The sequence below is a fragment of the Hemiscyllium ocellatum genome, chromosome 1 (assembly GCF_020745735.1).
Source record: "Hemiscyllium ocellatum isolate sHemOce1 chromosome 1, sHemOce1.pat.X.cur, whole genome shotgun sequence".
Classification (NCBI taxonomy): Eukaryota; Metazoa; Chordata; class Chondrichthyes; order Orectolobiformes; family Hemiscylliidae; genus Hemiscyllium; species Hemiscyllium ocellatum.
In genome coordinates this window covers 63,684,861-63,697,770 of record NC_083401.1, presented here as the reverse complement: position 1 = coordinate 63,697,770, position 12,910 = coordinate 63,684,861, and positions in this window count along the sequence as shown.

The window sequence follows — 12,910 nt, the reverse complement described above, 5'->3', positions numbered from 1 at the left end:
TTAGAAAATAGTCCATGTCTCTATTCTTCCTACCAAAGTGCATGACCTCACAATTTCCCACATTGTACTCAATTTGCCACTTCTTTGCCCACTCTCCTAATTTGTCCAAATCCTTCTGCAGCCTGCCCACCTCCTCAATATGGTTTTCTACCCTCAATGACATTTTCATATAATTTAACACATGCATTAATTACCACGCTATCTCATTCATGAGCTCCAGAGAAACTTTACTATCCAATATAATTTTCTAATATTACCTTTATGGCAGATATCAATCATTCCTCTTTATTCCATTTTATTTTGTTTGTTCCCTATGTTAGAGGGAATATTGTTTTCTCAAAAGTATCCCAATAAATTGTGTCTGACTTTTATTTTGCATGTTGAAATTATCCTAAATCCAACTTTCAGAATTTGCTGGACTGTTGCGTTTGTTTTAATTATTAATTTGATTCGTTCTCCAACAAATATTCACTGGTCAGACAATCATTGGAACAGCACAGACTCGAGTTGCACATTAACAACATGTGGAATCACAGATGTAGCAGACATTGTGAGAGTTGCTCATGAAATTGAAAAATCAAATAAGCAAACTGCCTCTGTGAAACCTTTCGAAAAAGCGAGTGAGAAAGTTGGATTCTAGGAAGAGATTAAGACAATCATGGTGAATCAGAAGTTAAGGGTAGCATCAAATTGAAAGGAAATAAGCAGTTCTGAGGAAGGATCACTAGATCCAAAACATTAATTCTGATTTCTCTTCACAGAAGTTGCCAGACCTGCTGAGCTTTTACACAAATTTCTGTTTTTGGTTTTGATTTACAGTATCCGCAGTTCTTTCAGTTTTTATTTAGGAAATACACACAGTGTGGCAAAGATTAGTGGTGAGACAGAAGATTGGGGAAGTTTTAACAAATAACAAAAAAAGGGCGAAAGTAAACTCTGAACATGAAAGCAATATCAACATGGACAATAAGATCTTCTTTAACATATGTGAAAGGAAAAAGAGAGACCAAATTGAACATAGCCCCCTGAGAGATCAAGGCCAAGGAAATAATATTGAGGAACTAGGAAATTAAAGTTAGAATTAGATTTTATTGTTATGTATTTCTCAAGCACAGGATTAAAGGAGTACAGTGAAGAATTTACAAATTGGCCACTCATCGGCACCAACTTAAAATGCAAAGTGCAAAATCAGAATTTGGAAAAAACAAGAGAAGAAATTAAAGAAACAGAGCCAAAAGAAAAAGAAAGGTGTCCACATCTTAAAGTCTTTATCTGAAAGGAAACAAAGAAGTCCAGATTTTAAAGTCTTATCTTCCTAGGCCTGGTCCTGACCTGGAGTTTTGGTCAGCTGCCTCCGATCACCAATGCCACTATCGATTGTCAGGACCAGCTGTATCTGATGCCTCCCGTTGCCCGGAGGAGCTGACTCTTGCTGCCATTGCTGCTTCTGATCGCTGGGAGGAGCTAACTCTGTTACTGTTAGTGCTGCACTTGCTCTGGGGGCTAGGCCCACTCTCGCCCTGCCAAAGACACTGACTAAGGTTTTTAAAGAGAAAATGAAAAGATAAAAAGAGTAAAAGTAAAAAGAAACAAAAAAGAAATATAGCAGATGGAAGTGGACATGCCTCAGGTCAGGATCCCGAATGCAGCACTGCTACCCTGCTGCCATCTTGAAATGGCAGAGGAGTTGAACAAATGCATTGCATCAGTTATCATGGTAGATGTCACTAATAGCATTCCTAAATTCTTAAATATTCAAGGAGTGGGAGTAAATAAATATAATAACTATTGCTAGAGATAAAGTACTGGGAAACTAATGCCAATAAATCCCCTGGAGCTAATGGAATGCATCTTAGGATACTAGAGGAAATAGCTGCAAGGATAATGGATGCACTCGTAGTAATCTTCCAAAAATCCTGATTAGATTCTGGAAAATATCAGGAGGATTGGAAAACTATACATGTTACACCCTTATTTAAAGAGATAACAAGACAGAAAATGCATTATTATAGGCCAGTTAGCTTACCATTTGTTTTTGGTAAAATGCTAGAGTCCATTATAAAGGATGTAATATCAGAGCATTTAAAAAGACATAATGTGAGTAAGAAGAATGGGGAAGCTTTGTGAAAGGCAAATCACTCCTGACAAATCTATTATAATTCTTTGAAGAGAAGATAAGCAGGTAAATAATGTGGAACCAGTAGATATAATATGTTTGGATTTCTATAAGGTATCATATGTGACACAACTTAACAAACTAGGAGCCCGAGGTGTTCATAATGGAGTGTCATAGGGATCAGTGCTGAGACCACAGTTATTTACAACATATTTTAATGACTTGGATAAAGGAAGTGAATGTATTATTGTCAGGTTTGTGAATACTACAATAGGTGGGATGGATGAGGATGACAAAAAGATTCTGCAGAGGGATTTAGGCAGGTTACATGAGTGGGCAAAAACATGACAGATGGAACATAATATGGGAAAATGTGAGGTTGTATGATTTGGCAGGATAAATAATGGGTGAATGTATTTAAATGGTGAAAGATTACAGAAAGTTGTAGCACAGAGGGATTTAAAACAAATAACATAGGACAGTACAACACAGGAACGGGCCCTCTCACTCACAATGGTGTGCCAAACATGACGCCATATTAAACCAATCCCTTCTGCATGCCCTTGGTCCATATCTGGGAGAAAGTGAGGACTGCAAATGCTGGAGAGCAGAGTCAAGAGTGTGGTGCTGGAAAAGCACAGCAGGTCAGGCAGCATCCGAGGAGCAGGAGAATTGATGTTTTGGGCAAGAAAAAGGCCTCTTGCCTATAATGTCAATTCTCTTGGTCCATATCTCTTCATTCGTGCATATTCATCAGACTATCTAAAAGTCCCTTAAACATCCCTATCATATCTGCCTCCATCACTACCCCTGGCAGCACGTTCCAGACTATTATACTCAATTCCTTGACCAATACAGGCAAACATGCCATATGCTTTCTTTACCATCCTACTTACTTGCATGGTCACTTTCAGGGGTCTATGAACTTGAATCCCAAGATTCCTCTGTAATCAATGCTGATCAGTATACCATTCCTTAACATCTGATCTCCTAAAGTACAGCATATCATACTTGGAAGATCATCATTGCAAAAATGCTTGCCTCCGAGTTCAACAAGGAAATCAGGAAGGCAAATGGAATGTTGGCTTTTCTTTCAAAGGGAATGGAGTATAAAAGTAGGCTATCTTGCTAAAACTATTCAAGGCACTTATTCGACCACTGATGATGGTTTGATCCTCTCATCTAAGTTAAGTTAGATAGATGTTGGAGGTGGTTCATTAGAGTGTTCATTAGACTCATTCCAGGTATGGAAGAATTTTCTTACAAGAACAGGTTGAATAACATAAAAGAGTACAGCATAGGAACAGGCCCTTCAGCCCGTTGTGTCTGTGCTGACAACAATGCTATTCTAAACTCATCCTATCTCTATGCATTAGGTCTGGATCCCACTATTCCCTGCCTCTTTATGTGTGTGTCTAAATGCCTCTTAAACATTACGCTCATTACTTCTTCCACCATCTCTCTTGGCAGCGCTTTCCAGGTACTTACTATTCTCTTTGTAAAACGGTTTCGTCACACACCTCTTTTCAACATTCCCTTTCTCACTTTGAACCCATGCCGCTATTTCCATGCTGGAGAAGAGATCCCAACTGTCCACCCTCTCCAAGCCTCTCATAATTTTATATGCTTCTATCAGGTCGCCCTCAGCCTCTGATGCTCTAACAAAAAACAATCCAAGTTTGTCCAACCTCTATTTATTATACTCCAATCCAGAAAACATTCGGATAAACCTCTTTTGCCCACTTAAAAGCTGCTACATCCTTCCTATAGTGAGGTGACCAGAACTACACACAATACTCCAAATGTGGCCTGACTAAAGTTTTATACAGCTGCATCATGCCTTGCCAAACTTTATACTCAGTGCCCAGGCCAATGAAGGCAAGCATGTAAAGTATGCCCTCTTTACCATCTTATCCACTTGTGTTGCCACTTTCAGGGCGATGTGGACTTGGACCCCAAGATCCCTCTGTATATCAATACTTCTAAGGGTGCAGCTATTTACAGTATACTTTCCTCTTTAATTTGAACTCCAAAAATACATCAGTTCATAATTGTCCAGATTAAACTCCATCTGCCATTTCTCTGCCTACCTTTCCAGCTGATTGATATCCTGCTGAATCCTTTGCTACCCTTTCTCACTATCCACAACTCCACCAATTTTGATGTGCAGGATTACAGGGAAAAATGCAGATTTGTCTAAAGTCAACATGTTCAGAAAACCTATGCAGACATAATAGGACAAATAGCCTTCTTCTACACTGTAACAATTTTGTGATTGCAGAAGCATTTTGCTCAGCAAGCATTTTTCCAGCTGCTTCTGTTGTTTAGTGTGCAAGTACAGTTATAGTTCAATTAACGGTGGCACAGTGATTAGCACTGCTGCCTCACAATGCCAGAGACCCGGGTTCAATTCCTGCCTCAGGCAACTGTCTGTGTGGAGTTTGCACATTCTCCCCATGTCTGCGTGGGTTTCCTCTGCATGCTCTGGTTCCCTCCCACAGTCCAAAAATGTGCATGTTAGGTGAATTGGCCATGCTAAATTGCTCATAGTGTTAGGTGAAGGGGTAAATGTAGGGGGGTGGGTTGCTCTTCGGAGGGTCGGTGTGGACTAATTGGGCCAAAGGGCCTGTTTTCACACTGTAAGTAATCTAATCTAATTGGTTACTGAGATTAGAAGATTGTCTTATGGCTGAGTAAATTAGGTCCGTACTTTCAATGATTTAGAAGAATGAAAGATGATTTCATTGAAACAATCAAGATAAAGAAGAGTCTCAGCTGAATAAACCCTGATAGCTTACTTTTGCTGGCTGGGAGATTTGGAACAATTGAGAACAGTTTCTGATTAAGGGGTAAAACTTTGAACTGAGAAGAATTTCCTTCACTCAAAAGTTCATAAAATTTTGGAATTCAATCTGCCAGAAGCAATAGATATTCCATTGTTTACTATATTTGAGGCAGGGATATATAGATTTTTAGACTCTCAGGGAATCAAGGAGGATGGGGAGTGGGTGTCAATAAGGATTTGAAGCCCAAGACTATCTATAAACGCACTAAATAGAATATGCTCCTGCTTTATTTCTTGTGCATTTGGGCATGTGGACTTGTGCCACAGCTTCACTGGGTTTACACCTAATTTTTAGGTGTGACTGGTGCTGTTCCAGGCATGCCTTCCTGCACTCTGCACTGAACCCACCATTTAATAGTAATGGTAGAGTGAGGGATGTGCTGGGCCATGAGATAACAGATTGTGCTATCTTACCTAGCACAGTGATTGTGCTAGCATGATGAACTCTATCCTCTGTGTGAAAACAAGGCATTGTCTCTTCAAGGATGGTGCAGTAGTTACTCATTCCATTACAGTCATGAGCAGATGAATCATGCACCAACGACATGAACACTGGTGAAGTGAAGTAGATTTTTCCCACCTTTCCTTCTGCAGGCTCAGTTGAGCACATATGTTCCTTCAGCCTTGGTTAGCAGGATTACAAGGAAGCCACTCTTAGTAATGAACATTGAAGATCCTTACTCAGAGTAAATTCTGAGCTCTTGTTAGTCTCGTTGATTTTTTCCTCCTGGCATTCTTCATAGAGGGATGCTGATTCATCAGCTAAGGAAGGAGATAGTGTTAAGTGGTAATTAGCCACATGGTTCATTACCATGTTTGACCTGATGTCATGACATTTCATGGGGTCCAGCATCAATGTTGAGGTCTGCCAGGACAACTGCCTCCTGACTGTCCTATCACTGTGGTGCTATGTCTGGGTTAGAGATGCAAATCCATGAGGCATTAGCTGGGAACAATGATTCAAGAGTATGATTGCATATCAAGCCATTGTTTGAACAGTCATGTGGGACAGTTCTCCCAATTTTGGAACAAGCCCTCAAATGTTAGTAAGGACAACTTTTGCAGAGTTAGCTAGGCACATTGTACTGTTATCAATCCAGTGCCAAATTCCAAGGTGGGCGCTTCATCATCTAGTATTGCTTCTTGTCTTTTCTGTAGTTATTTGCTAGCATCTCAGAAGTCTAGCTAGTGGTTTTTTAAATATGTTGCCGTGGGACTGGGATCACCTCCAGACTTGGCAGGTAAAGAGGATAAATATCCTTCCGTGAAGGGTATTAAACTTAGAAACCTCAAAAGTAAGAACAGGAGTAGGCCATTCAGCTCTTCGAGCATGCTCTGCCATTCATTATGCTCATGATTGATCATCAACTCAATAACATGTTCTGCTTTCCCCCGGATCCTTTGATCGCTTTAGCTCTAAGTCCTATATTCAACACCTTCTTGAAATCTTATCATGTTTTGGCCTTGACTATTTTCTGTGATAGTGAAATCCATGGGCTCACCATTGTCTAGGTCCTCAGCTCAGTCATAAATGCTTTACACTATATCCTTAGAATGTGACCCCTGGATCTGAAATCTTCTGAAATCATTGGGAACTTCCTTCCTGCATCGACCACATGGAATCCTGTTAGAATTTTAGAGGTTTCTTTGGTACTTCCTCTCATTCTTCTGAACTGCAGTGAACATAATCCTAACTGAACATCTCCGGGACACCCGCACTAATCAACCACACCGCCCTGTGGCCCAACATTTCAACTCCCCCTCCCACTCTGCTGAGGACATGGAGGTCCTGGGACTCCTTCATCGCCGCTTCCTCACCACCCAACGTCTGGAGGAAGAACACCTCATCTTCTGCCTCAGAACACTTCAACCCCAGGGGATTAATGTGGACTTCAACAGTTTCCTCATTTCACCTTCCCTCACCTCATCCAGTTCCAAACTTCCAGCTCAGCACTGTCCCCATGACTTGTCCTACCTGCCTATCTTCTTTTCCACCTATCCACTCCCCCCTCCCCCCCAACCTATCACCTTCATCCCCTCCCCCACTCACCTATTGTTCTCTATGCTACTTTCTTTCCACCCCCAGCCTCCTCTCACTTATCTCTCCACCCTTCAGGCTCTCTGCCAGTATTCCTGAAGGGCTTTTGCCCAAAATATCGATTTTACTGCTCCTCCGATGCTGCCTGAACTGCTGTGCTCTTCCAGCACCACTAATCCAGAATCTGGTTTCCAGCATCTGCAGTCATTGTTTTTACATAATCTTAACTGATTCAACCTCTATTCATACAGCAGTCCTGCCATCCCAGAGATCAGTCTGGAAACCCTTTACTGCACTGCCTCAAACAGCAAGAACATCCTTCATCAAATAAAGAGACTAAACCTGCACATGGTATTCCAAGTGTGCTCTCTCTAAGGCCTGATACAATTGCAGCAAGACATTTCTGCTCCTGAACTCAAATCCTCTCATCAGCTTGCCATTTGCCTGCTTCACCACCTGCATGTTTACTTTCAGTGACTGATGTACAAACTCTCTTTGCACTTCCCTTCTTTTCTAATTTGTCACCATTAAAATTATAGTCTTGCCTGCATGTTTTGCTAACTGAAAATGTGTTACTGGAAAAGCGCAGCAGGTCAGGCAGCATCCAAGGAGCAGGAGAGTCGATGTCGACTCTCCTGCTCCTTAGATGCTGCCTGACCTGCTGCGCTTTTCCAGCAACACATTTTCAGCTCTGATCTCCAGCATCTGCAGTCCTCACTTTCTCCTGCTTGTTTTGCTACCAAAATAATAAACTAGGTTTTGATTTGTAACAACAATCTGATGACTTTTAATTCCTTATTCATTAATTGAATTTAAAATTCCAAATGGGATTTGAGTGAACAATCCTTACAGCCTCTGGATTCCTAGTTTGGTAAAGTCACCACAATGCCACTATTGCTGTGCTGGTGCAAGTGATTTAACGTGGGTTTTGGGGGAGGAGGAGTCCCAGAATCTGTCCATTCAAATAGATGTAAAAGATCCTCTGGAACAATTTACAGAAGCAAGAGGGGAATTCTCCATGTATCCTGACAAGCATTTATAACTCAACCAACACCAAAAACACGCAAATGAACAGTTCATTTGCCTCTCTTATGTTTATAGATGCGAGCCTTGTGCCTGTTTGTCTCTGGAAAACGGCAACTGCCTTTTACTTCAAAGGAGCAGCGAAGCACAATTACTGCAGAGGCTGGAATCTGTACTGAACACATGAAATGCTGGAGATCACAACGGCTCAGATACCATCCATAGGAAGGGGTGGTTGAGGGGCAAATTAGCGTTTCCAGACCAGATGACTCCTCGTCAGAGCTGGTGAAGTATGGAGTGGACAGCATTTAGGCTATAGTTTGGGAGACAGGAGTGTGGGGGCAAGTGCTGGTGGAGAAAAGATGTTGATAGTTCTGATGAAGTGATCGGTATGTAATATGTCTAACTGCCAGACTTGAAAGAACAGACACTGTAACCATTTTGATCCAAATATCATGAGCAGCTTTTTATTTTTTTTCTGCAAACAGTATGTTGCGTCATTTAACACGAATATTTGGATAGCCATCCATTATTTCAGCAACTGGAGACATCAATTGATCAGAAATAAAAAATCCTAATTTCTTTATGTAGAATTTGAACCCAGAGTCAAGGACACTAACACCGTGCCAACTAGCCCATTCTATTAATCCTAGGGAATGCGATTCATATTTTGAAATGTCGTTTCAACTGAAATAATTTTACTTAGGATAATAATTTCTATTAACCGTGAGGTGGCAGTAATGATTAGTAAAATATGGCTTAGGACCACTGCAAATATTTTCTAAAGACATGTTAAATTCGATGTGTACTTCAGTATTGAAGTGCGTGACGAAAATGATAAAAACGTATATCACGAGGTATTACCGGGATTGGGAGACATGATCCGATGCACTGCATATCTTGCCGGTATTAACCAAACGGAGCTAACCCGCGTGAAGCAAACTTGCTAGTGGCCATCAGATGGCAGAGTCGGACTAGAAACGAAAGAGCAGACGAAAGGTTGTGGCAAAATGACGATACCATTAAAATATTTTTGAAAAACGTCTACCTGATTTTCAACTGTTTAGAGACAAAATCCTGCTCATGACAACCTGTCCCTGCAGTTCCATTCAGAGCCAAACCGTATTTGTTCAGATTGTTACTGATTATGAGCGGATAATCTCTCGGCATAACCGCATAATTTGCAGTGACTTTGTGTCCCCTTACTGTTCCTTTTGTTTACCAAATGCGCCGTGTCTGTATTTTACCGTCCCGGGATCATTATTTAAAAAGAGAACAAGTTTCAGGAAGTAAAATACCCCATGCAAGTAATACTACTGCAGATGAAAACGGCATTTTAATCAATAAGTAACAGTAAAAACTGGCACTACTATGCAGACGATGGAAAAGAGTCTAAACATGAACTGTTCTATCAACAATGCAATCAGATTTCTGCGAGCAACAGGAGATCCAAGTGAGTAAATACGATAGGTTAGCTATCTATGCTGAAATATATATATTATATACACAAACATTTATAGAGAGTTTACAGCCAATAGTCTGGCTAAGGCAAAGTAAAACGGCGCGGCACTACGAACAGAACTATTTTAAACTGGGTGCGAGGCAGGTATTTGACTCAGATGTTGAAGAAGCGAGAATCCAGACATATTTTTGATTTTTATAAACAACAGAGTCCGGACCGGACAAAATCAATTTATCTGGTCTCTTTGTCCTTTTACGGAATTACTCTCCCCGCCGAATGCGTGGGCGCACATATACACTGAATGACAACAAACTGTACAGTGCAGACATATACCGAATAACAACGTGCAAACATTAAATACAGGTGGTTCCAAGCAGACGGAACAGGATAAAGCAATCTGAACTGCAAGTTTATTCCAATTTATGCGACATACAGAAAGGGAAATAAGTGAGTCAGCCCTGAAGTCTGATCATTAGTGATAGGTACTTCAACTTTATTTCCTGCCAAACGTCTTCCAGTTTAGTCTTAGAGAGTTTATTCGATTCAACAACCACAGAGTATTTTTTTTCGGTGGAGCGGTGGTTGGGTGGATGGGGACAGAGAATTTCAAACTTTGTCCACTTCCCGTGTTAACAAATGTTTCCTGATGTCACTGTTCCCTTATCTCACTCCCCAATGCGCAGACTCCCATTTTAAGAATGAGCTTCCTTGTTTTGCCATTCCTTACCAGATTGAATCATTTCTCCCCAACTACCCAATGGATGTTTTACATTTTAAACACTTCAGTGAGATTAGCCTTCAACCTCTGAAGCTTAGGTAATGCATTATGACGGCAAGCTGAACATCTAAGGCCCCCTAACACTCTGGGAAGACTACCCTGCAGCCTCGCTCAGATCAAAGCATCATTCTTAAAGTCTGGTACCCACCATAGAATGCGAAAATTCCAAATGGATAAAACTGAAGTATAACTTCCTCCTTTTGTACTGCATTCCTCTTGAGACAACGACTAACATCCTATTAATATTTTGTTTATTTATTGTAGCTGTTTTTAAAAAAATTATTTGGTAGCGTATCTAAATCCCTGCTCTTCCACTGACTCTAGAAGTTCATCATTAAGGCGAAATTGGCATTTATCTTATCAAATTTGAGCGTATACTTCCATATTATTCGGGTTGCCTAATCGTAACTGACAAGGGACGAATTGATTCAGGAGGGTGATACCAGAATGTCAAGGTTATACTCATCAGGAATGGACAGACTTGCCCTTTAACATTGAAGAGAAACGATTGAAGGGTGACCTATTGGAGGTCGTTCAAGTTATGAAAGGTTTTAACAGAGCACTATAACCTGCAGAGAATGTCCCCACATATGAGAAGAACAAAACCAGAGGTTATTAATGTAAGGTAACGTCCTAAATATCAAATATGGAATTCAGGAAAAAAAAGCATTTTGATGTCAGGTAACTGGTCCCGAAACGTTAATCCTGCTTTCTATCCATAGATGTTGCCAGATCTGTGGAGTTTTTCCAGCAATTGCATCTTTTGTTTCAGAAGAAATTGCTTTGCCCAGAGCCGTAAGAACAGATGTAGTTAGGGCAAATACTATTGATACATTTAAAGACAAGCTAGATAAATACATGAGGTAAAGGCAGGGGGGAGGGGGTTGTACAGATTGCTAAACCAGGAATGATGGCAGGAAATTCAAGCAGTGCATGAATGCCAGTACACATTGACAGGGCTGAATGGCCTGTTTCTAATTGCTTAATGCAATCCTATACTATTCTCCACAACGAACTCAATCAATCACCGTTCTTTCCACTTAGTCGGTTTATTTCTCGTTGTAACTTCAAGTACGCATCCACACAATATACTTTCATGCCTTTAGTGTAATCGGAAAGTGCAGTTCTTTATTCATTCACTCGCATTAAGAATAAATATGGTGAAAAACTGGGAACGGGGTACCGGTGGGCGAGGATACATTCCCCCCCCCCCCCCTTTAATCCATCAGTCAGGGGTGATTTATTTCCTACTTCTCAGTGCTAGCCGGTTACCAACTGAAGGCTAATTCCATTTTAAATCCATACATCACCCAGTCGCGTTTGTTAAATAGCGAAAACATAAGGTCACAATAGAAAAACGAAATAGAAATCTGAATTTAACAAATTAAGATTCAACATCGTTAATATCGACGTGTATTTTATGACGTTTGTGGTAAACAATTCAGCTCCAACAGACAGTCAGGAATAATTAGCTGTCGTTGAAATGCTCTCGGGTCTCCCCGTATTGATCATCTTTACAGTTACCACACGCCCCATTGTACTGTGAGTCCGTCCGTATTACATTCAACTGCTCTCATCAAAGCGGCCGCTGTCGTCCTGCGGTGCGTGCACACCTTAATCAGACAGTTAGATGCGAATAAAAAAATGTATTTCTTTCTGGAGTAACCTCGGTTCTCTCCCCGGTCTCGTCTCGGTGGCGATTTCCTTCCGTTGCAGGAAGAACCGAAAACAGTTTCTGGAAACTCGCTGGGGTTATATCATCCTCACAGACATTTGGCAACACACACAAACATTAGTCTAAAGGAGTATTTGTCGCATTTTGAGTGCTAAATGTTGCCATATGTTTGGGAGAAAATTGAGCGCACAGTTTGCGGTGGCGGCGGTAAAACAAACAGGGGCCCAGATTAGAAGCAGGCAGGGACCGTCCAGCCAGGAGTGAAGGTGGCACTTAGCAGGAACAAGTTCCCTGGTAGTAGTTTTCTCCCGCTCTTGTTGTCCAGGTTTTCCGGTATTAGTTGCGTCCGAGTCCCGTGCTCACTGCATGGTTGACTCAAAACGATCATTTCAAGTGTGTTATTCTCAATGCGGCGGCCGGCTGTCTGGCTATCACTCTCCCGTCAATGACTAAATGGAATTAGACTCGATGTATCGATCGGGTTAGAACAGTTTTTTTACCCGAAGGTTTAGAACAGTGAAACCATACCAGTCCGTGCTGTTAAAAAGCACCAACCCTCCGCAGATTGCCCGCGCAGTCATTTCCCGGCGGCGATCACAATTGACAGTCGGCAACCTTTTAAAAAGCCACCTGCGACATCCCACATTCCGCCTACCTTCCATACCTTTACTTTTTAAACTTTGGGGGAGCAAGCTGGAGGCGAAATAAAATAAGGGGTGTGGGGACGGTCCTGCACTTGTTCAGTAGCAATCCTAGTGTTTGTAAATCGTCAGCTCTCCTTCCATGACGGGCGGCAGCGTCTCAGGATGACCAACATGTTGGTTCTCTGATTTGTAACTGCTCCCACCCTGCTCCGCTCTTGTCAAAGGGCCAGCGAGCTGGTTGCTCCCTGACAGTCACAGGAAAGCTGTCACCGGCCGGTCAGTCACAATAATCCACACCACAGCCACTGTGTCTCTCGGTACCTGCCGGT